The 25,496-nt window shown below is 36.6% G+C and overlaps 2 protein-coding genes across 4 annotated transcripts in view; one reads left to right on the top strand and one right to left on the bottom strand.

Moving 5' to 3' along the window:
* Positions 1–8,637, bottom strand: part of LRRN3 (leucine rich repeat neuronal 3) — a 29,559-nt gene extending 20,922 nt beyond the window's left edge. Inside the window, exon 1 of the mRNA XM_004676949.2 lies at positions 8,240–8,637. The gene's annotated coding sequence lies outside the window, so the exon portion shown is untranslated. The remainder of the gene's footprint in view (positions 1–8,239) is intronic.
* The window catches only part of IMMP2L (IMP2 inner mitochondrial membrane peptidase-like (S. cerevisiae)), a 729,327-nt gene that overhangs the window by 352,423 nt on the left and 351,408 nt on the right, over positions 1–25,496 (top strand). The window lies entirely within an intron of this gene.

Raw genomic sequence — 25,496 nt, 5'->3', positions numbered from 1 at the left:
ATTAATTTAAACATCATTCATTAATACAAAGAAGATTTTTAAATGAAAGAAAAGTGAAAACTGTCTGAGAAGTCACTATGACAAAGGGCAAGGTAATCTCAAAGAACATCATGTTATTGTCAGCAATTAAAAAATTTTATTTTAGCATTAGTGTTTTGGATGTTCATTATTTTATACCATGCTTTCTTTTGGAAGTTAATTTACCACAAGGATTTTATGAAAATTTTTAGAAAGTAAGTTTGCAAAGAGATCTATAATTGCCAAGATTTTAATTATTTTGTATATGTTAGAAAGCCTCTTAGGACCTCAGTAAAGTGGATTAGGGAAACATGGTCTCAGAGTCTTTAAGTCTGAGAGGGAAGATCTACGAGGAGTGAAATATCTAATGGAATAGCAACAAAAGCTGGATCATTGTGTGGTGATTTTATATAAATGTAAGACATGCATTTTATCTGGTTACCATTTTTATTTGTGCCTTTCCATTTATTAATTTCTCTGTTCCTCTCTGCCTCTTTCATCTTTTTATTTCCCTAATTTAACAAAGAAACTAAAAACTCAAATTAAATTCACTGTAGGGCACAAAATAAAAACTCTTAACACCAAAGAGTGAATATGCTTGATGCAGAGCAGCTGTAACACAGTGCCTTGAGTAAGCCCCTATCTGCACTCATCTTGGAAAGTGACTAGATGATCATGAGTTGGGCTTCTATCAGACAACAGCAGCAAAAAGGTCGCACAAACATGGGCCTTTCACAGAAGACATCGTTGGGTTTCTCTATGGCATTGTGTTTGTGAACTTTGGGTCATAATGTTCTTGAGAGAAGGAAGGACTTGATAGAAGCATAGCCCCCAGCCTGTTAGATGTAGCCGTCCTGGTTAGTATGCTGTGAAATAGCCACTGGGCAAAGACTGAATCACCTACTTTCTAGATCCTATTATGTAATAATTTTCTGAGGTCAGTTTGGGCAAATTACTTAATAATTGTGAAATCTCTTGCAGTTTTACAATACTGTTATACCAAATTATTTGATGAGATTTGACAGAAAATCAAAAGCATTGTAGAAGTCTCTCATTAATTATAATTGTGTCAGTGGTTGTTCCTGGGGAACCCTTGGTTCAGTCCCACGTGAAATATAGTATAGTACTTGGAAATAGGAGTTATGAACCTGTAAGAAAAAAGAATTTGCCTATCTGATAGTTACTCCTTCTAAGGATATAAATCTGTCACTTTACCCACATCACATGAGAACCAATGAAAGACCATGGTTTTAGATGAAGGGAATAGAAATGGGGACAATTCTGATTGTGATCTTACAAACATATTAACCAAGAACATCACTTAGAGTGTCTCAGCCAGATCCCTTACAGTCAAACCCCTAACTCATTTAGCTAGTCTCTATTCCCAATCTTCTGTGAAAAATACGACAGACTGTACCTTCTGTGTGAATACTGTGTATAAATTCAGCAAATAAACTTTTTTTTTTTTTACCATATAACAAAAGTAGCAAACAGTGGGACAAAGATAGAAAACTTGAATCTTTAACTGCCAGTTCTGAAACTTTGTGGGGGAAAAAAAATCATTAGGTATAGTTAAATACCACGGTCAGAGATTCTGTTAAAAATGAAAAAAAAAAAGTGAATTTGATGTTTTCACTAAGGATATAGCCTACTATTATTTTATATTAAAAAAGAATAAAATACATACACCTACCTTACAAATGCAAACATCTAGACAATGGACATGTTTAGCAATGTTTTGGAACATGTCAACTGCAAAAATCTTCATAGAATGTTATCTTTTAAGATGGGGAAAAATGCAGATATATACATACATTGATCAATGGATAGGTAAGCAGGTAGTTGTAAAGATGTTTATACTTGCTTACATCATTCATTATCATTTATTGAGTTTCTCTTCACTGACTATGGATAGCCATTAGTTAAATGACTATAATAAGTGAAGGCTTCATAATGACTAGTTAATAGTATGTTATCTTAAAATATTTCTCCTTTCAAAGATTCATGGATATTTCTATTAAATAAAGTACTGAGTAGCTCACTGATTTATAATTAAGAATGATATGTCAAATGGGTAGCCCATGGTAAAGTGAGGTTAGAACTAAATGTGCCATTACCTTCAGAGTGGTTGTAGGATGTTGAAATTGAGGAGGAGTTACTAAATGTTCTTTATGGGGCAGAGTTAAAGTTAGAAGTATTCATCATCTTCCCTAGCATTGTTCTACATGTTCAATTTGTAAGATATTTCTGACAAGGAAACACCCTTAGTGTTCATAAGTCCTTTCAAAATTCAACCATGATCATTTTTCAAATATATGTTATACTTCTGAAGTTACATGGATTAGGGAGAATGTTTTAGTAGAAAAACCACAGGTAATACTTTTAGATTAGTTGAATTGTATTAAATGGTCATTATATTATTCAAGAAATAGTAGCCAAGTTGCTATAAAACTATAGCATATAGTATGCTATAACTTTGGTAAAGCTATAAATTTTGGTTAATTATTATATAAACTTTCTGGTCTTTGTAGAGGAGCTTTAAACTACAGAAAGAGACTGTTGTTGGATGCATCAAAAGTAAAAGGTTTCCCAAGAGGAAATGTATTTTGCCTTTCTGAGCAATGGAATGCCTTTTTATGCTCTAAGAAAGCATTGTACCGCTGGGAGGTACAATGGCATGGTTTTAATAGAACTGGCTTTGGAGTCAGGCATTCAGGGTTCAGATCAGGACCCTGCCATGATGGAAAGCTAGAAAATGCTTCCCTGTTCTAAGTTTCCATTTGCTCACAGAGCTGTGACAGTAGTGAGATGGGATGTTGGAAGAGCTTCACCAGGGTCCAGGCTGTGCTACATGATGAATAACTTGGTCAGATTGCTCTCCTATCTCTTTCTCCTGATTGTTGTGTATGAAAGTGAAAAAATAACAGGAAAGAACAATAGGCAAGTTTAATATAAAGGTGTCCCTAGAAAGAATATCTGAATAAGTTTACTGGCATTTTGAAGATTTTGGGTACCATTTTCTCCCCAAGACAAACTAATGAGAAAGGAAATGCCAAAGAAATTGGTTTTACATTGGCACTTTATCTGTTGGTGATACCTCAAGTAGTAGCTTTGAGGAGTTTGGTCATAATCTTCCAACAGGCTGGGACATCCCTGAATAATTCCCTTATCCCAGACCTTTGCCAAGTTTCTGTTTATCAAAGTACTACTACTGTCAGACAAACATATGGATGAGTAGGTAGAGTAACATATAATCTTTTTCTCCAAAATTAGTTGTTCTTTATTTTAAATTTAATGTATGCTTTTCTTATTTAACTTAAAGTTATCATCATCCATAATTAAAATAAGTAGTGCAAGCTATTTGTTTGCAAAAATCTATGCAGATGCAGAGTGACATGGTGCAAAGAAGGCAAAAGTTGGATGGGTAAGCGGGAGTTCATGGAGAGGAGAACAAATATTTACCAATGATTCAAAAAGTGGCAGGTATTATGAGCAGTGCTGTCTCCATCTTGGGAGTCTTCAGACCCCAGTTTCTCCTTGTTAGTTTCCTAACTGTGGGAAACCTCTAATCTTGCATAACCTCATTGCCCTGTCTTAAAAGAAGATAATCAATGTACAAAAATATTGAATCACTGTGTTGTACAGTTAAAGCTCATATAATGTTATGCATAAGTCATACCTGAATTAAATAAAAAAAGGTAATCATCATCATCCCACTTTGCTGGGTTGTTGTGAGGAGTGAATGTTATTGCTGAACAAGTGCACAGGCACTTGTTTAGAGCATAACTCGAAACAAGTGTTTATAGCTAGTAGGATTTTTTTTTCCTGTCTGTGGCCCTTCACTTCCCAAAGTGTTGAGTCAATAAATTGATATTATCCTAAGCAAAATGTGGAAAATACATTTAGAAAAGGGGAAACTTGCTAGGAAAAAAATAATAAAGATAATAAGGAGATATGTCATTGCCTGCATAGGTTCTCTGTAACTCGGGAAATGTAAAGGTAAGACAGGATGGTGGCACAGAGAGAGGCAAGTGTGGTTGCCATCCTGAGAATACCCTCATTCTTTTCCAGCAAGGTTTGTAATGTAGCATGGCTCATGAGAATGGATGTGTATATACAGAGTAAAAGTGCTTTAAAATTTTCAGTGAAGCCTAGTAAAGAAAGATGTGGACAGGCACTTCAGAACTGGAAGCTGGTAGTGAATGATCAGTGGTTAACTCTCTGTAGGTGAAGGACAGCAGTATAGTTTAGACCTTTAAAAATGACACAATTGTAAAAAAAAAAAAAAAAAGACAGTTGTAATCACTATGACTCATTACAGTATATAATGGCCTATCTGCAACAGATAAATTGCAGGTTTGAGATACTTGAAATTGTTACTTTGAAAGACTGTTGATTGTTGGCTTTTGCTTTTAGAGTATTTGGTTATCTGGATATACATATCTTTAATTTTTTGTTTTCTCCCATATCTATGAGCTTTTTTTTTTTTTAATATTTTTTGAAAGGTTGAGGAGGCAGATTTTTAATTATCACTGGAGGAACCAATCTAAAAGGTTCTCCCCTCGGTCTCCAATAAAGAGCTGTGTAATTTGGGATCAAGAGGTTAAACCCTTTGAGCCTCAGTTTCTTCACCTGTAAAATGAACATACTAGATAAGCAACTAGAGCTCCTTTTTAATCCTAAAATTCTATTATATGAAAACATACTCCCCTTCTTCAATCCTGAATGCTGAAGATATGTAATGTGCTTAAAAAAAAAAAAAAAGAAAAACTAAAAACAACCCTCTGTTAGCAGTCTAAATATAAATTAACATAATAGCAAATAGTTATATTCAAACTTGACAATTATGAAAATACAGTAGATGAACCTATAGACACTGTACAAAGATTTCAGGTGAGCATTTGTCATTTTCCCTAATCTTGTCTTTAATGACCTCTAAAAGAACATCTATTGAGATCATCTTTCTACTTATCCATTAAGTAGATTCTAATTTCACCCTGTTGCTTTTCTCATCCACTTTCTTCATATTAGAATTTCAGCCCTTTTACATTTTGGTTGAAGGAATATTTTTGATGTTCTAATTCCCAGGTGTTTAACAAGACATCACTTTATCACAAGAGAGGCGGAGAGGAACGCATTTAGCTCTATACAGGACCTATGTTGTGTTGCTACACAGTGAAGCTTCCTTACGTACTCGTGTGTAGCCAGTATCAGGGAGCTTTATCTTTGATGTGTTGCCTCATGTTTACTTCCTTTATTTAGTTTCATGTACCTAGTGGGGATATGTGAGAGGCTAAGTCCTCAGAAGGGGGTCTAACTGGAACATTTTAGTGGCCTGCAGACTTGTCCAGTGTTTCTCCAGGTAGAGTGGAGCTACATTATTTTAAATTATTCTTGGACATATCCTGCCAAGATTAGAAATAAGAACTCATGCTATAAGCTTCCTTTTAATATTCTTTAGATTCCCCAACAGATACCACATCTAGAATCATCTTCAGGGGCTGCTAATTAAATAATAATATTTAACTTATATAAGTGCCTTTTAAAATTCTGGTTATGAAGCTTTCTGACCAACTTAATTTATTTGCAATAAATATCAAGATGCCATATTAAATGGGAATTTTACACCAGAAAATAGTCAGAGGGGGAGTGGAGTAAAACATTAAGCCATTTGTGCCCCCACTCACCCCCCAAAAATAAAAAGCAGTAGGCATTTAAAAAAATGAAAAGCAGTTAAGGAATCACAAGTTTATCATCCTTTTCATAGGTTCCTACATTATTGGCCTAAAAAAGCTGGGAACAGTGTTTATTAAACCATTAACAGCAACAACCAAAGAAAAAAATCCACCTACTCATCAACATTCTAATTCAGCTTGTTGCCTATGACAAGCAACACACTGAAAAACTGGTCCTTTGAAGCTTGTTTGCCAGAAAGGTGGTATTTCTGGGATATCTAAATGACTGGGGGACACTAAAAACGGCCCTGTCTTGCAGGCATGCTTGCATGCCCATCCTCTGGCCTCAGCAGATGCTGACACGATCTCCGAACTCTCTAACTCTCTGGCACACGCCAAGTGACAACACTGTAGGCCTGGGGTGGCTCCATTTCTTAGACGTAAGTAGGCACATTATTGACCTCAATAATCTACAGAATATGTGTGTGAGCTTTACCAAGGTTAGAGAGTGAATCCTATGTTCTTAGGTATCATTGATTGCAATTTTAAAATAGACTGGGTAAGATTTAAGAATGTATGTGTTTGGTATGAAAAGTTTCCCTGGGAAAGCTCAAAGAGAAACTGAAATCAATACTGCAATGCTACATTATACAGGAGTTTGAAATCGGAAGGTTGAATGCCTACTTTAAGCTTTTCATCTTGGTTAGGAACTTAGGAAGTGTCTGAAAATATCAGATCTCTGTACTGGCAGAAATGAATAGCAGAAAAGCCAGTAAAACACCTTTTCCTCTTTGTAATAAATCATTTTGTTTTTTCTATAGATTGCATGTGGCATTTGAGGCCAAGGGAACCAGCTTGCCAATATTGCAAGCGAATGCTTCACACCTTTCATTTTTCACTTTGAGCAGGAAACCTCTTCTAAAACTTGTTCATTTTACAAAGGGAAAAATCGAAGAGAGTGGCATATTGTCACAGCTACTTTATTGTCATCATTTACAAAGGCCACTGGCTTTAATTGACTTCTTACTTTACCTAGTATAAAGTGACCCATTTTAGACACATTTATGGGAAGGTGGCAGGATCTAAATAACTGGTTACTGTCTTTAAGTTTGGGTTCATGTTATAAACTGGGAAACCATAATAACTCTGAAATCACAGTTGTGGAGAAAAAAAATCAAATACAGTTTGAAAGAAGCAGACACCATTAACTATTTGGTTAGCTGAACTGAAAGAAGGGAGGAGAATCCTCCAAAGATGAAATGAAAACACTAGCTTTGCTTTAATATCTTTATAAGAACTATTAAGGGAGGTAGTGAATATTTCCACGAACACCCTCAAGTGATACTGTCTGTTTGAAAGTATATTCTAAGAAACTGGTTTTCATTTATAAGACTGGAAGTATAGGTTAACCCACATTGTATTCCATGAATCATCGCTTCATGGATGCTCATAGTTTACTGAGAGCAATCCTGTCTCCAAGACATTGCCTCTGAACTAAAAAGGAGACATGTAGGGTAGGAGTAATATTTATAGTACCAGGGCACACTCTTTTTCTAGGTAGATCACTGAATCCTTATTTCCCTTTTCACTTTGCACCTTATCCCCATTCCACTAAATTAGAAAGGTCCTACCCATATTCATGGCTGTTTTCACTAAAATTAGGGGCAAAGAAACAAGGACATATTGTTAAAAATGAATAAATTAGAAGCGAATTAAGCCATCGAGCTCAGCAAAAGCAAAGGGAATAGAGCAGTTGGTTTGAACAGTCTTCTTAAATGGGAATTGTACTGAAGCCATCCTGCTGTGATCCTGTTAATTACCAAAGAAGATTAGAACTCTTCTGCTTCCTGGGCTCCTTTTACCTAGTGTGGGTCAGGTCCAGCTGCATTAGCAATCAGATATTTGCACTGTCCCTTCACACCAGAGAGGGGGTGTTATTAAAGGAAAGTCATTTACCCCAATTCGTAAGATGTAGCCTGGCAGAAATCCAGTAACTGTTTGTGGTCTGCTCATTCCACCACTCTGCTCAGTGGCTCTGGCTCTTGACACACAGCAGCATTTGCCATAATTTTCATCCTCGGAGTGAACTGGAGAAAAATGCCCCATTTGTTGGTGGGGGCTGGTTTCCAAACAAGAATGATGTGTGATCATCTTTTCCTTACAAATAATGTGAAAAAGGGGGAATTTTCCACTCCACCTTCCTTTTCTCTACCTTCCTTTCCTCTCTTTTCTCCACTGTGCCCCTTTCTCTTTTCTCCCTCCTCTCTCTCCTCCCCCCAGCACTGCTTTTTCTCTCCCACTCACATCCTCTGATGGGCGTTCAGGCTAGTAAAATGCATGTTGGAGAATCCCACGAACACAGCTAGGCATACACAGAGCCAGAGGGCTTTTGCATTTGAATTTCTTCTCAAAAGTAAAATGAATAGAAAGATACTCTTAGAATTCAGACAAGAGGAGCCTACGAAACGGGAATTTAAGTGTAAGAAAATGAACAACTAAGCAAGAAATAGTGCACATTTCAAAAGAAATGCATATTTTAAACTCACCTTGCAAAAGCAGTTCCCGCGGCACCCCGCCTTCAGTGTCCCTGCTGCTGGATTCCTCAGTTCTTTACTTGCGATCATCACATGGTTGGTTTCTTTCCCGGGTGTGAATAGGTGCATATGTGCTTGCGTGTAATAAAGTAAACACAAACGTGTCCTATAGATACGCACACTTGCAAGCGAGCTGATCTTTGTATTCTAAAGCTAGAGAAAGGCGGGAGGCTGCAGCCAGGATTCTTCCTTTTCCGGAACTCTTTCTCTCAGTCGGGCAGGCTGAGGCTCTCAATCCAGTGAAGTGAGATCCTGTGAGCTGGCTTTCTTTCCCCTTGTTTCCATGGTGGTTAGTGGTGCATCGTTCACCCGATCAGTTGTCACACTGACATGGTGCTGCCTGCTCAGCGGTCATTAATAACTGAACACCCTCCACTCCCCAGAGAGGAGCCAATCGCTTCGGACTGCCAAGATGTAACACTCGCAGCTGCTCCCGTCTGGTTGGCTGAAACAACCTGTCTGTTTTATGACACTGCTGCTTAGGATACAAATAAATGAAACAGCCTTGCATATTTTCCTGGGTATCATTCCCTCCCATCGTCTCTCCCTCTCTCCCTCCCTTTCTTGTTTCTTTCCTTCCTTCCCTCCTTCCGTTCCCCCATCCATTCTCCCACCTGTCCATCCACCTTCAGCTGTCCTCCCTCCTTCTGTCTCCTTCTCCTCTCCTCCTTCCCTCCTTCTTCCTTTTGCTTGGGGGGATTTTTAACAAGTTTTCCCAGTTTTAGTTTATCGGCCACAGAGAAACTGTTTTCTCTTTGAAAATAACTGGGCATACTGCAAATAAGGACTTCAACAATTAAAAGCACCCAGGAGGGAGGCAGACACTGTACGTCCCTTTCTGTGAAGCTCAGCAATGTCTGTATTATTTAAGAACAGCAGCTTGAAACTGTTTTGAGTGACATTTGGTTATCTGTAGGTTCTACTTAATGTAACATATGTGCTTGCTGTTCAATAACACTTAAAAAAAAAAGCAATGACATTTCTTATCTGATTGACCAGATTTTTAAAATAAAGATATATTTGCTTCGCTATAATTTACAACATTGACATATGAAGGGATATTTTTAAGAATATGCATTTCCAATTACATTCATTTCTCCTTATGTGATGGAATTAATCTGCCAACCACATATGAATGGGTATGCGTATTGAGGTGCTATGTGGCTATCTCTGTATGTGAGTGTGAGGATGTGTCTCACAACTCTAGGGGAGAATTTCAACTGTAATTATTAAATCCTTTAAAAAGGTCTTTCTTCTTACATCTATTAACTCTGAATATACATACATACTATATATTCTCCCTCTCTCTATATATTTATATATATACTCTGAAGAAAGTATATATACCACATGTGCAAAACACTAAAGTATCAGAAATTTGTAAAACAAAACAACACAAAAGCACAGCAGTGTATAATTCTGAAAGAACACCTATGAACAGACGGCATTTAAAGGATGAATGTTTTACAACCTTAATTAGTATACTAGTGAAACATCTTGTTGAGAAGAATGGAACATGAGGATTAATTTATCAACAGGTAAAAACCAGGTTAGATTCATGACTCCAGCCCTACTTTTGAAAGACTACCCTCTAGTGGAGAAAAAAGAAATGGCATTTTCATGTCATCAGATTTACTTAGGGAAAAAAGATCCACACCTAATTCTTCCTTATTTGTCTATTGAAATAACAGGCCATTTCTTTGCAGTTGTTAATCAAATATTAGGCAATCTAGAAAATGGTAACTTTGTTTTAATCACTGATTATTTCAACCCAGTAGCTTTAAAAAGTTCCCTGATGCATATACATTATTATTCCTTCCATAACAATTTAATCAAATGGCTCCTAATCTTTTGATTAAAAATAACTTCAGGACATAAAGTGGTTTCTCATTTAACTTCGTAATACTTATTCATAATGTTAATGTAAGGTTTTAAGTTTCACTATTTGCTGTCAAGATCGACATGTTAAGGACTTATAGTCAAATGTTGGGGATATTGTGATGGAATATGTCAACATTTAATTTAATGTACTAAAGATAATAGTAACCATCATCCTTACCTCTCCCCCAATTTTACTCTCTTCAGCTTCAATTTTTGTATATTCCAAATCATTTCAAGACTTGCAGTGTTTATTTTCATATGTGGAAGGATTATATTGAAATTGTGATAATTATTTGGGAAAATTTTAGTTTTACACCATTACTTCTTAAGCATTTAATCTTGGTTGTATAATTGACTGTATAATTGGCAAATCTAGTAATCAAACCAATTATAATGCTCTCTTATAATGACGATAAGTGGTGATAATCAACTACATATGATTAAACTTCTTCTTGGTTTATAAATGAAACCAACAATCAGACCCTTATTTAAAATTTCAGTTTCTTTTAGAAAAAAAATCTTTCAATTTAGTGAGAATTCAATACTATCTTCAATGGTACCTTATGTATATGAAAAAAACATTGTTTTAACTACCTTTTTGGCATATGGAGGATGAGAATATTGATATTACAATTGTCCTTTAGTGTGTTCACATGATAAAGGCAAAAGATATCATACTCATTTTTATAAATTTAATATAAAACAGTAAAAGGGAGGTTTCAAAGTGGGGAAGAAAGTAACTGGCTTTGGATGGATGAAAAGAATGAGAATTTTGTTTTTGGCTACAGTTTCCTTACAAGTATTGGGTGATTTTTTTCTTACTGGTGATTTACTAGAAATATGAAAGGTAGCTTTTCAGATAGATGTGCTAAAATTTTAGTTATAACTCCATAACAAAATACTATATGAGGATATTAAGTTGTGATGGGATAAGAATTTCCATATTTTAGGTCCCTCCCTGGTGGCACAACAGGCTAGAGCACATACTATGAAGCTGGGCACAGCCGCCTCAGCACGAGTTTGATCCCTGGCCTGGGTGGTGATCCATGAGGCGTAGCAGCCCTCTCCTCTCACGACGCTACTCCCATAGGCAATATACTTCATCAGTCTGCCTGTCTCTACTCCCCCCTCTGAGTCTGCTAAATCCTCTCACCACCCCTGCACCTCTGGCCTGTACCCCAGGTCTGTATACATAAATAATTTTTTTAAAAAAAATTCAGTTATTTAAATTAGTACTGTTCCAAATGGTCATGAAATGAGAACCACAAAATCTAACAATACCTCTTGCCCTGAATCTTGGGGGGGTCTAGAGTCTTGTCTAAGTACACACAACTGCAGCGAGAGCACAAATTAGAACACCTGGAGGCACAGGTTTTCCATCATATTATCCTCTTCTCTATTCTGCAAAAGTTTAAAAAAGTATCTGAGACATACCAGATATAAACAAATATTTGATATTTACATTATTGCCAATAATGTTGCTGTCTTTGTTTTCTTCCTCCTGTCCCTCCTCATCATCCTCACTATGTTCTCCAACGTTCCCTTTTATTTGGGATGCCCTTACTACCTCCATTATGACTCCCTGACTTACCTTTCTATGTAGTTCCATATAAGTTAGTCCACTTCAAATGCTGCCTTCCCTCTGGAATCTTCTCTGAATATCTAACGAGATATGATCTCTGGTCTTACCCACAATAGCATTTTTTAATCCCTTGTGTCACTTACACTTACAATTTTTAAATGTTATAATTGTTTCTATAATTTGATCTATTTCCCTTCTAGTTTCTAAGATTCTCTTGCAGAGTCTATTTCTTATTTATTCATCTTTAAGCTCCATTGTACATAAAAACAGAGTAAATATTTGTGGAGTACTCACTGTATATGTTTTAAAAATTATTTAATCATCACTGTATCTTTATACAATGATATTTTATCCCCCGTTGTCAGCATAGAAACACTGGATCAGAGAAGTTAGACTAATTGTCCTATGTCTCAAAACTATTAAGTATGGAGGCTAAAATTTTAATTCAGTTGTCTGCCAAGGCTCTTTCCACTGCACAAGGAATTCAATATTCATTTGTAAAAAAAATGAATGCTTGATTGATGATTGAGTCAACCAATTCAACGCAGTCAGCAACAAGAGATGCTAAAAATAAAATACTATTTTAGAAGAAGAAGGAATTTTATGCATTAGCCAGTAGATGCTTTTATATACTTATGGTTGTTCAGTGTTAATGACAGCATTTTTATTGCCGGTACAATTTGAAAAATAGAGCTCTGAAGAAATGCTGTGTCTAGACAGAAAGTTGAGTTGATGTGCCCAGAACGTTAAATAAATGTGAATGGACCACTGAGGAGAAGGGACTGACATTGTGTTAGGAAGATCTTCAGTAACATGGTCTTTTGTAGTCTAATTCTGATCTGATCTGATCTGATCTGATAGCAGATCATCTAAGTACTAAGCATGATGTGAGGTGAGTATCATTGTTGTTTATTAGAATAACATTGTTGGAAATAAAGCAAGTAGAATATGAGGAGAAAAATGAGGCCCTCATTTAACTGCAGGTCTTATTTTTAATGAGGGATGTGACTCTAGTTGAAGAACAAAAAGTAATTTCACTGTCTAAGGAAATTCACAACCAGGAGAAAGAAAGATGTCAGAAATCAAGGGGCTAATAATAAATTCCCTTCTCTGTTTATATGTCTTTCTTAGACTCCTTTCTCACTCCCTTTTCTCCTTGACTTACCTGTAGTTCCAAACTATTCCTCAGTTTGGCTTTTCTCTGTGTATCTCTTTTTTTCTTTTCTTTCAGAGGATTGACTTACTTCTTTGCTAGCTAGGTAAATAAATAGTAAAATCAATTTTAAGAAAATAGCAGCTACCTATTTTGTAAATTGCGCAGCAATAGCTAAAAAGAAGTGTATCAATAAGGGAAAAATGACACCATGACAGTAGTTATCTTTGAAGGGATAATGGTGTTTTTCCTTTTCTTTTTTTATACTTCTTAAATTTTCTGTAGTAAATATATTTTTATAATTAGGAATAATAGACACTAATTTTAAACTGTAGATAAGAAATTTTCTAAAGTAATTTTTTTACTCTGTTAACTGAAGCTGTCTTGTTTAGTAAGACTCTTAACTTTCCTAACTTAGTATTCAAATCCACCCATGCTGTAACAATTCAGATATCAGCAACAGCGATATTTGTTTCTTCAGTAAACATGCCAGTTATAAGGCTTTACTGAAAAATCCTGTGCTTTAAAAAGCCCCACTCATCTCAGTATGTGGGGCTGTTTTACCTCTTTTATTACATTTTGAATTTACTTTTTATTATATTCACCTTGTTCCAGCATGCATTATGATTTGTTTGTTTCTAGGTAGTAAGCACTTGAAAGCCAAAAATGTGTCCTATTTACTTTGTGCTTTGAATGGTATACTTTCTGTATTAAAAGGTCAATATTTGATTAATTAAACCTCATTGAGTGACTTAAAGAGTAATTTACCACTCTCTTCTGTGTGCTGGTTTTGCTCCAAACATTTGAGTAAAATCAGAGAATCATTAATTAATTAAAAAAATCTGCTCCTCTGGGGAATAGATTTTTGTCAGATCAGTTACTTCAGTTGCTCAAGAGATTATTCATAAGAGAGCTATTAATTATGGGACAACAGAGTATGTCTCTTAACCTGATCACTTCTTCTTTTCAGCTTCTTTGATTAGTACTTAATAAATGCATCTACGTTCATGTAACTACAAAGATTCATGTAGTTCTAGGCAGAAATTAACCCCCAAGAACCAAGATGACATATAAAAGTTGATGAAGTTGTAGAAGTTCTAAAGTGAAGAACCAGAATAGTTTAAGATAACACATTGCTCTGGTGCAATATTCTCATACAAAGTCTTTTAATAATTTCTTGTTTTTCATGGGTCCTTTTCCAAAAGTGGGCAAGTGAAAATTATCAGCTTATATCTAAACAAGGGATCAAGATTGATTTCTGAGCACAAAACCAAAAAACAAAACACTGTTTTGTACGTAAGATATTTAGGCATTCCAGTTATATTGCACCATCTAAAAGTAAAAGGGTTATTTAAGTTGTCATGAATATTTTATGTCACCTTTGCTTAACTTCTAGATGGGAGAACAAAGGTGACGGTTATGGTTCTCATCTGATTCTCTTCCTTCTTTGACTAAGAGTACAAGAGGCTCAGAACTGAAGCCTCTTGAAGATTTTTTTCATGATTGTCCATAGAGTTATCCTTCTTGAGGATGGGATATGTTTTCAAAGGTGAAAGGGACTTACTATCACTAGTAAGGATGGTAGCAATTACCTGCACTGATGCTACTACTTAGTTTGCTGCTTTAAATCTTAAAATTAAAAAAAAAATCAACTCTTTTATAACCCTAGTGTATTCTAAAAGGACTTTTTTTTTTGGAGGGGCCTATGTATGAATCTTTGATGTTTAGCTTATCTTCAGAAATGAGTCGGTAGGATGATCAGATAGAGGTGGGTGCTAATGAGTATATACTAAACATTCAGTACATATTTGGGAATTATTGCTTCATTCTTTATCACTTTGCATTCTTTATTCTGATCCAACTCTTCCTGGATTCAGCCTTTTTTTGATCTGGTTTCTGGTTCAGGGAGTTGGAAAGTATAAATGAAGTTCTGAATAGTATCAGGTATGCTCAAATAGTCAAATACATATGGATAAATATATAGACTTTGCTTGATAACATTCAAATTTTTTCTGCCACTAGCATTTATTGACCTCTGTGTATGTTTAGTGCATTGTTCAAGGAATTATGATAAGGCACTAACGTCTTTGGTTCCTGCCACTCTCCTCTGTTTTAAATTTGTAAGAAGCTGTCTATACTAAATGCATATATTAATAAGGATACTTTTGGCTGCCAGGGAGACAAACCATGTTTAAACTAGCTTGGGTTAAAATTAGCTTAGATTTATACTGGCTGAAATTAAAAGGTGAAACTGTAGCAAAGGTAATATAGAGTCTTACATGCTATAATATGAGCAGAGGGACAATTAGACTTCAGAGAAATTGGCCATGAAGTCAAATACTGCTAGGAGATTCTTTATTCTCCTTTGTCTGCTTTTCTCTTGGAGTATTGCATTTATTTTCTTTCACTGCAGACCAGTTTTATATACTAGTCTAGAAGCATGACAGTCAGCAACTCTCAAGTCCTTTACTTCACAATGTTGCCACAAGAGAAGGACTGTTCCTCTCACATAGTTCCAATTGGAAAAACTGTGGGGACTGTGCGGGGAGCTCTGACTGTCCTCTTGAGTCACATGCTTATCCCAGATAAAGAATCTTCTGTTATTCCTGTGACCTTCTTCCAAATTAAAGGGTAAGGGCAAAGTGAAACCCTCCAGGAAAGGAAAGGGGTTCATTACTGTGAATATAAGGACTTAAGAATGCCGATATGTTTTATTGGGTGCTGTGTGCAGGCAGTGAGTTAAATAGGTGTTAAACTGACAGTGTTTTTTATTTCTTTTCTTATTCTCAAAAAAAAACAAAAAACAAATAAAAACTATTTTTGTGTAGAAGATCGGGGCTGTAGACTAGAGGTGCAGGGGGTGAGACAATTCATCAGAGACAGAGTGGGGAGCAGAACAGGCAGAGTGACTGACATGCACTGCTGAGAGAAGCAGTGGACAAGACAGAAGAGGTCTGCTGCGCCATGTGTGGGTCAGCTCCCTGGCCAGGGATCAAACTGGAGGCCATAGAGGTGACAGGGTGACAGGGCTGAGACTTAACCCTTAGGCCACCAGGGATCCAACATTCTCACTTGTTTTTATTTAATTATTATTTTTTAAAGATTCATTTATTTATTCATACAGAACTGGGGTACAGGCCAGAGGTGCAGGGGGTGGGAGAGGAGCAGAACAGGCAGATTGACAAAGTACACTGCTGAGGAGAGCAGCGGGGAAAACAGGAGAGGTCCGCTGTGCCATCTGGATCACCTCCGGGGTGGGGGTGGGGGCATCAAACTTCCAGGAGCAGCTGCAGCCAGCTTCCCAGGGCTGTGCTTTAACCCACTGCGCCACCAGGGAGGGCCCCCCATTTCTTACAGTTAGCTTGTAAGCAGATACTGTTTCTTTCTTTAGGGAAAAAAAGGGAACAGATTACTCCACGCCCTACGTTTGTAAGTGGCTGACCAAGGGTTGGAAGCCCACCTTTCTAACTACCATGGTTGAGTTTTTTGAACCGCTCATTGTGCTAAGCATAGTGATATTACAAATGAGGCTGACAGTAACATTTATCAACCACACATTTAATATTTTCACCAACATAGCAGAGTTGTACAGCCAGTTGGGCTTACTATACTTTCTGGCATCAGTAACCATGGTGCTAGCAATCTTGGAGCTGCTGACCTGTCTCAAAGTGTCAGCCCTCAGACAGGCCTGGCTTGGGTTCCCAGATTGGCCTGAAGCATGTCCTCACTGCTGTCCCCTTGTCTGTGAGGAACCTTAGTTGATACCCAAGTGCTATCACACTCATGTGACTCTCAGTCAAGTCCTGCCTTAATAATGGTCCTTTCCTCATTCTTTTGAATACCTGTGATTGTTTAAGGTGACCTCTTCCCTCTTTGACCTTTATTTGCATGCTTTTAACTGTCATACGTTATAAGGTTGCTGAAATCCTTTTGCCTATGGTCCTCTAACTGCTCCACACTTCATCTACACAGATCTTCTAGTTCTTTTCACTTTTCTTATCATTCATTTATAAGATCTGTCATTTTTGCAACTATTTCATAGTCGCATTTTCCCATTTCCTCCTTTAGCTGACTTCTCATCTCATGTCAACTGGATAATTTTTTGGCACTCTCATCTTCTCACCCCTTCCTGCTGTGTGTTGATGCGTGATGTGCATGTGTGTTGATGTGTGGTGCACATGTGTGTCGATGTGTGATGTGCATGTGTTGATGTGTGTGGTGTGCATGTGTCGATGTTTGCATGTGTTGATGTTGTTTGCACGTGTTGGTGTGTGATGTGCATGTGTGTTGATGTGTGTGATGTGCATATGTGTCGATGTTTGCACATGTTGATGTGTGGTGTGCATGTCTGTTGGTGGTGGCTCATGGCCCTGCACCTTCTGTGTTTTCCATTCTCTTCTCTAAGTCCCCTTCTTATTTTCCTACTTTGCTATTATTTCTTTCTCTGGAGATTTAAGACTTGCCCTCTGGTGAATAATATTCTTTTTCACCTGAACTGCTGCAAAAATCTTGGGAGATTTCAGCTTTTAAGTATAAAGCCAGTAAAAAATGACTGTCTCCTTAAATGAAGATCGTTTTTACTTCATTTAAGAAATGCATTCCTGGGGATACTCTCTTGATCTTGTTAGGTACTGCAATTGTCATCCTTTGGTGATCTTAAATTTCAGTTTTCTTTTTTATATAACACACCTCTCTATCTATTTTAGAACTGTGCCATGCCCCTACTTCTGCTTTTTTGACATCACAAAGACCTCAAATTTTCTGAGTCCAGTTTTCTGTCAGCAGACCGATCTATTTCTTTCCATCTCTCTCTCCCCTTCCCACCTACTAAAGTTGATCATCATCTCAGCTATAATGTCACATTGACTACACTCCCTCTTTTTTTTTTTTTTTTGATCACACTCCTTTGATCAGAATCCCAGAACTATGCTATGAACTTTGTTCTCTGCTCCTGTCTCTGGAAGGTAAAGGCTCTTGGGGAATTTGCACAGTGCCATACCTGGTACCATGATCACTGAGGCGTGTCATGCCTGCAGCAATACCCTTCTTCTTTATGTTTATCCTAAACCAACTCTATTTCATTATTATGTAAGTTCATTCTAAACTTTAGCACTCTCTTCAATTTCCCTTCTCAATCTTTAAATACGCTTAGGAAAATGTCAGTACTTTTAACTTCTATGAATTCTGGCCTTTAGGTGTGAAATTCCTTTGTTTCACAGACTCCCATCCCACACTCATTTTTACCCACATTCGTCTTTATCTCTTGTATTCTTAAAAGATACAACCTTTCACATTGCTTGTCTCTGTACCCTTCCTTCTATACGTTAAAATACATCTACGACTGTGCACTCAGGAATCTGTAGGAGCCTTTGTTCACCATTCTACCTTGCAGTTGACATATCTCCACAATATCCATAGATTAGTTCAATTCTTAGTCATAGTGAAGCAAAGCAATAATTCTTAAAAACAACAACAACAACAAAAACTCCTACCTCTACTTTCCTTATGGTAATCAGTCAAAAAGACAAACAAACAAGCAAAAAATCCTAAATATTCTGTTACCATAGCATTGCTACTTTCCCAACTCACTTTTATCTGGCTTCTATTCTAACAATGTTATAACATTCCCCTTGGGAATCTCATCAATGACCCCCATTTGCTTCTCACACACTAGCATCTCCTAGTTTTACTAAAGTTTGCTTGCATACCTTGTCTGCTGTCACTGTAGACTTGTCTGCCTCTTAAACATTTATCCTAGGTTTGCTCTTTTGCTTGCCATTCTTCTTGTGCTTTCCTAGATAATATAGTCTCTTTACCTTATATACTCATTACTCTCAACTGTGTCTCACTGCTCCTGCAAATGAAAGTCTTCTTCCATATCTACCCATTTGCATTCTTCAAGCTGATAAATAAAACCAGGCCCTTCACACACCCCATTGCAAAGCTGATCTCTCAAGGTTGTCCCTAAACTGACTTCCCTTCCTTTCTACTTATTTCTTTAGTGCTACCCATTTACACAGAGAAGTTCAAGGTCATTGGTTCTCCTTCTGCTTATGTTCTTCTGCATTCCACTGTTCACTGCTTTGCTTGCTTGTTGGTTTTGACTTTCAGCTTTTCTTGATTATTCTCTAGTAACTAAACTGTCATCTTCTCTTGCCTTAGTTATTGTGATTGCTCCTAACTTCCTTCCTTCCCATCTCATGCCCTCCAATCTGTCCTCTACATAATTTCATGCCAATATAGTAAAATTGCAAAAATTATTTTTTTTCTGATCACAGAAAAGAAGTCCCAAATTCCTTAGTAACGAGGATACCCCACAACCTGGCTCTTTGGTCCATCTACTCCTTTTTGGTTATTTTCTTCTGTACCTTTGTGAAATGTGTGTTGTTTCTCAAGCATCATGTTTCTCTTTCTCTCTTCTGTGTCTTTGCTGCTTCCACTTAGGGCATTTGGAGTTCTGCCTCCCTCCTCCCCCCGTAATGCGGAGTCAAACACATAATTTTCTTTATTTAGCAAGAAATGCTCTCTCTGGGCCCTCCCTGGTAGCACAGTGGGTTAAAGCACAGCACTAAGAAGCTGAAGCCACTTCAGCATGAGTTCTATCCCCACCCTGGAGGTGAACCACATGGTGCAACAGATCTCTCCTGACCCGCCCGCTGCTCCCCTCAGCAGTGTACTTTGGCAATCTGCCTGTTCTGCTCCCCCCTCTAGTGAATCCTCTCACCACCCCTGCACCTTTGGCCTGTGCCCCAGTTCTGTATGTATAAATAAATAAAGCTTTTTTTAAAAAAAGAAATGCTCTCTGTTAACACTCATCCAAATATTTCTTCTTATGAAAATTTGTTGCAAAAGAGACTGAGTTTGATATTCTGCCACTGGACCAATAATAAAGAATAATTGATCAGTATGTATTATTGCATAAGTGAATTTTGAGTAGAGGTTAGATGGATAAGAGAGCAAATTGCAAAGTGTCTAAGCACAGTAGCATTAAGTCTTTAAATCTGTCATTGTGGATATGTAGATTTGTATACATGCAAAACAGGTCTTTCTTTGATTCTTTTGTAAGACAATTAGTCATAGCCCATGGGTTGTTGGGTCAGAAATAGCTCCTCTTGATTACATAGAGCCTGTATACAAATATGAGCCATGAGGAGTATTCATCACAACTTATGGGGGGAAAAAAAGAGCTTGTTGCTATCAACAGTACTGATGCAGTATTCTCTTTGATGGCAAATTTAATATTGTTATATTCATTATTACTGTTGTTCAGGGAAATACAAATGATTTTCCTTGAGCTGGCCATGAAACACAATGGAATAGGTCAGAGTTTGAAATATATATTGCTTTGTAAATACAGAAATTATGCATGTTGAAATAATAAAAGTAATCTAAATGAGAATAAATAGCAGTAATTATGTGCAAGACCAGAAGTGTGATTAGCACTGCAGCAGATGGTTTTATTCTTATAATTCTGTGAGAGACAGTTAGGCACTTTCACCTTTCAAAGAAGGGAAAACTGTGGTTTACAAAGGTTGAATACCTTTTGCATTCGCAGAGTAGTGTAGAACTTTAAAACCAACATTTTAAAATCTTTATTCTCTCCCCATCAAATTGTGAGGCTTTCTTTCCCTCTTTGAAGGTTCTGTAGCCTACATCTGCTTCTCATGTATATTTACAACCAAATTGATACAACTCCTTCCTGTGAGAAGCTGACAATAACTGTGCCACACTTTTATCATTTCAAAATCTCTGATACTATCCTTATTTTCCTAATTGGGTAATTTTATTACAATATGAAGATATATAATCTGTTATACTCAAGTGTTAGTATTGCATCAACAGAGATTGTCTTTCTCTTAATGTTCATGTTGGTCCTCATTCTGTGGTAGTTGTTAGCCGACTGCCTCTTCGCACTTAAGATGAGAAACAGTTGTGTCACTGTACTAGAGAAACCACTTCTTTTTCTACTTGTTATGATAACCTGAAATAAGTAAGGGATAGATAGGTAAATGTGCATGAAACCTCAGCAAAGGTATACAGAAGTTACCATTTTAATTTTTGATGTATTTGAGACTATGAAATGATGAAATTAAAGCCCTTTCCTAACAACACAATTCTAAAGCTTTATCAAAAATGATTGCTGTGTAGAAAACAGGAAAATCAGAAGAACCAGTCTCTAGGCATAGTCAGAAAAAGAATAAGACATGCTAGCGTTTTTAAGATAGAGACGTTTTAAAATATATTCAAATGAATGAGCAACACGTGTCCATGTCTCTTTCTTTTGTGGAGATGCTTATCTCTCTTTCCATCCCATAGTCATAATGGAGAAATGAGTAAACTAACACTCCCCATTAAGAGTACTTCTTAGATTCTTAACCTTTTATAAAGGGTACGTTTTATTAGAAATGCAATGAATATTCAGTGTTTTAGCCATTTCAGACTCAGGGCGCTCTCCAGCTGTATGATGCTCACTGAGAGCCTATGTTTGAACCAAAGGCAGGGGAAGCCTGGCTGGCTGGAGGGGCTGTGCTGAAGCTTTCACATAGTTCCCATTACTAAGGAAACCACTCGTTTTGTCTGAACATGCTCTGAATAGATGTCTCATTTGAAGTCTAGTGCTCAAACCATGAGGATTGCATTATGGAGCCGAGAAAGAAATGAGGGGAACCAAAAAAAAAAAAAAAAAACGTTTGAAAATGCCACCAAGCATTCACAAAGCATCGTACTGTAATAACATTCCATGAGACAGAAGGTGCATTTATTTTTGCCACATTCCAAGTTATTTTGGTGTTATGAAAGCAAATTCCTTTGCTTGCCCACATAATCAAAATAAGAAAAGCAGATGTTCTTCTGACCTATTCTTAATTCCTGCTCTTGTTAGGGTCTCGCTCAAAAGTGTGACATAAAGCACAGGAAGGAAAAGATATGGATTCTCATATTAATCTAGGTTGGTCTCCTGCCTTGTGCTGGGTAACTAAATGGTATAGTGCTTGCTCCATGCCCATAAACAAACACATGTACACAGTCAGACCTCGCAATTTGCAGCATCCTAATTGTCATGGTTAAATTCAGGGTGGCTACTGCAAACTGGTGCTTGGTGTTCTTTACTGAGCATCAATTCAGATTAAGAGTGAGAATACAGTGCTTCTAGAAATGCTCCTGCTCTGTTCCTTAGCCCCTGCCAACCTACAGCAAAGGAAGTAGTTTCTGCTTAAAAATCAAACTGTATTTTTTCTTCCTCATCCTGAAAACTAGGTTTCATGAGACTTTGATGACAAGCTAATCTTTATCGTTCCCTTCCCATTCTTTGATATGTATGGGTAGTTGAAATTTCCCTAAATACATATGTGCAGACACCCCAATCAGAGGTTGACTCCCCTACATCCATTTTAAAGAACAGTCTGAAACTACCATTGCAGGAGGCATGATTACCTTTACTTTTATCGAAGTAAAATAAATAATAATATTTCAAATAAGAAATGTAGCAATATATCAATTAGCCCACAACTGCAGATATTAATACCTATTTATAGGCTCTTGGTAGTTACTGTTTTACACTCATTGCAGTAGATGACTTGTCTACAGGGTCAGTGGCTGAATGAGCTCTTTGGAGTTTGAGTCCAGAGCTTTGGTCCCGAACTCTGGGCATTCCCTATAAGCAAAAGCTGTTCATATCTTTCCTTGGCATACCTATGTTATCAGGGGTTCTAACAAATCTAGGACCAGTAAAATAGCAAAATGAGCAAGTATAAGTTTATTTTCTTCATGGATTCTTAAAGATAATTGGTGGAAAAATTATAAATGAACAGAGCCAATAGCATTGTGAGAAACTCTTGTTTTTGAAAATCTTTCCCCTTTTTTCCTTAATGTATTGGCAGTCATGCATTTTTAATAGACAGACTTCAAGTAGTTGTCTTTTTCAGGTTGATTGCATTTAAGAAATGCTAGAAACCAAGTTATTTTTTAGAATTTGTTTGATCCCTACTCCACTAAAATGGCCCTAGACTTCAAAAAAAGTTTGTTCTTGTGAATGTACACAAGCACTTAGCCTGTCGATAATATCCCTACTAGCTCTGATTACAGGACTCCAATTCATTTAGAAATGAACAGCCTGAAGCCACCATCTGTTTCTGATCTGATGTGCCTAAGAGTGTTTACGTAGAGTGTATGTTTAACACTTTATCTATCGTGACTGCTGACAAGAGAATTCTAATCCTGAGACTACGAAGTTTCAGCTTTCAAAATGAATATACATTAGGTCCCTTGTAGGTTATTCTGTCAAAGTTTGGCAGAGATCAAGATATATGCATCTTCATATTCTTGGTACCCAGCATTATGCCTCACAAATAGTAAGCAGTCATAAGAGCAGATTGAATTGAATTGTTCGATAGGAGAAAAAGATAGCAAACTCAGCGCTTATAAATGACCCCTCATCTGGCTTAATTGCGTGTTAAGTGACGGAAACATTTAGCTAATAAAATTAAATTATTCTTTGTCCTTCAATCACTTATAATCCTTTCTGAAGTAGATTTTATATGTGTATAAAATTGATAAAAAATGTATTGATGGGATTGAGTCAAATCCTCCTGCCTTTCCTTTGTTTCAGGTCTACGTGGTTATATATGTATTTCATTCTCTTAATGGAAGAACTCTCAAAATGTCTCCAGGTACCATGAACCATCAGGCATTCATTATAATTCCTTTTCTGCCTGCAGCAATACTATCTACACCCTATTGTAAAACTCATACATTTCAATTAATACCAAACATCACCTTATTTGGAGAAGTAGGTCCTGTGTGGAAGAATTAAATTTGTTTGTAGACAAAAGAGATTACAATTTAAACCTGAATGGAGAATTTATAATTATCCAAATTGTTAGTACAGTTCTTTGGTTTGTAAAATCAGTAGCTTATTTAGTATAAAGTGGTTTTCTGGAAAAGTTAAAGCATTTAACATGCATATGCAAGCATATATCTGTTTTGAATTATGAAATGTCTCCTGTTTGATTTAGGATATTGTGTCAACATTCAAGTCAAAACTTAGCTTCCGATGGCAGGTAAAATTGTAAGCATGGCTTAAAAAGTATATTTAAATATAAGTCAATACCCAGTCATGTTGTTTGTGGAAAGAGTGAATTTGGGGAAAAAAATTCATATGATATTTAACTGAGTGAAATTTGTGTTGACTCTATTCCTTTCTCCTTATTTAGCTAAATAAATAAGGCTTGAAATGTTTATTACCAAACCACCTCAGAGTTGGAAAGTTCACAGAAGATCAAGAAAGGAGGAGAAAGCATTTGCCCATCACAAGAGGGCATACTTTCTATGCTTACATGACAAAAAAAAAGTTCTATATTTTGCAAATTATGTCATAAATATAAAAGAATCTTTATTACTTTTAGAAGATATATTAATATCGTAAGGATGATCCCTTCTCCCAAATACTGTGCACTTGTTTTTTAAAATTTTCAATGTTTTATATTACAAATATAATATACATTAGGTCCCTTGTAGATTATTCTGCCAATGTGGTAAATATTATAGGATATGGTTGCATATAAACAACTTTCTAGATAGAAAGATGTGACATTTGCATATTCTAGCTATGTATTACATGTAGCTTTCCCAAAGTGTCTGATACCACATTATTTTCCTAGTTGGAGAAAAATTCTGACATCTACTAGATCTGGAATTAGAAAGAAGAAAAAGATAGTAGACAGAAAAGAAAACTTTATTTTGTCCAGTCTGAGGACTTGTAGGAAGACAAGAAGGGGTGAGAGTAAGATGGTTGGAAAGGTGGCCTCAGTCTCCTAGAGACACTAATTTGGAGATGGATGGATGCATTAAGTAACTAATAATAATATAGTTTAGTCTCTTGTAAGATATCTTCTCTTTGCTCTCCCTTCACTCTTCTCATACTGTGCCTCAGTGATTTGAACACACCATACATTCAACAAAGAGGTTCCCACATATTTAGCTTTCCTCAGACTGTGGACACAGTGGTCAGAATCTCTACAGCTGAGACAGGGTTGATCCCTAAGCTGCACAGTGAATGGTGGGCAAGTCAGTGATGTAGGAGCCAGTCAAAGAGGATAAAAAGTTGCTGCTAGGAAGAAGCCAGCCAAAAAAATTGAGTATTGTGGATGCTCAGAGATTAAAGGATTGGCTTTGTAAATGCTACTGCAGTTTGAGTACTATGAAAACAGAATACCGCCCATCAGGTTTCTGTGCTACTCCTATGGCTTTATGACAAATATAAATAACATTTTTAAGCATTTTAAAACAAGTTATAAAACTGTAACAGACTTTTCTGTTCTCATTATCTTTGTACTTCCTGACAATGTTGCCTTAAGTCATTGTCTCCTTTTCCTGAGATTCCAGGATCTTGTCCATCCATTTGGTCCATGATCTTCATCATTACACTGCATGGTTCTCTCCAGTCAATTATTTGTTGTTAAATTCTTCCACATTTCTTTTTTTCTAAAAGATTCTAGCCAAATACATTTCAGCATTTAGTGAATAGTACTGCAAAACTACCCTTATTGCTAAAATGTAATACATGATTATAGTTTTGGACAGAACTGGCAGTGGAA

This window comes from Condylura cristata, unplaced genomic scaffold (genome assembly GCF_000260355.1).
Source record: "Condylura cristata isolate star-nosed mole 26May11 unplaced genomic scaffold, ConCri1.0 scaffold00005, whole genome shotgun sequence".
Classification (NCBI taxonomy): Eukaryota; Metazoa; Chordata; class Mammalia; order Eulipotyphla; family Talpidae; genus Condylura; species Condylura cristata.
The sequence above is the reverse complement of the archived record's forward strand: the minus strand, read 5'-3'. Positions and strand labels throughout refer to the sequence as shown.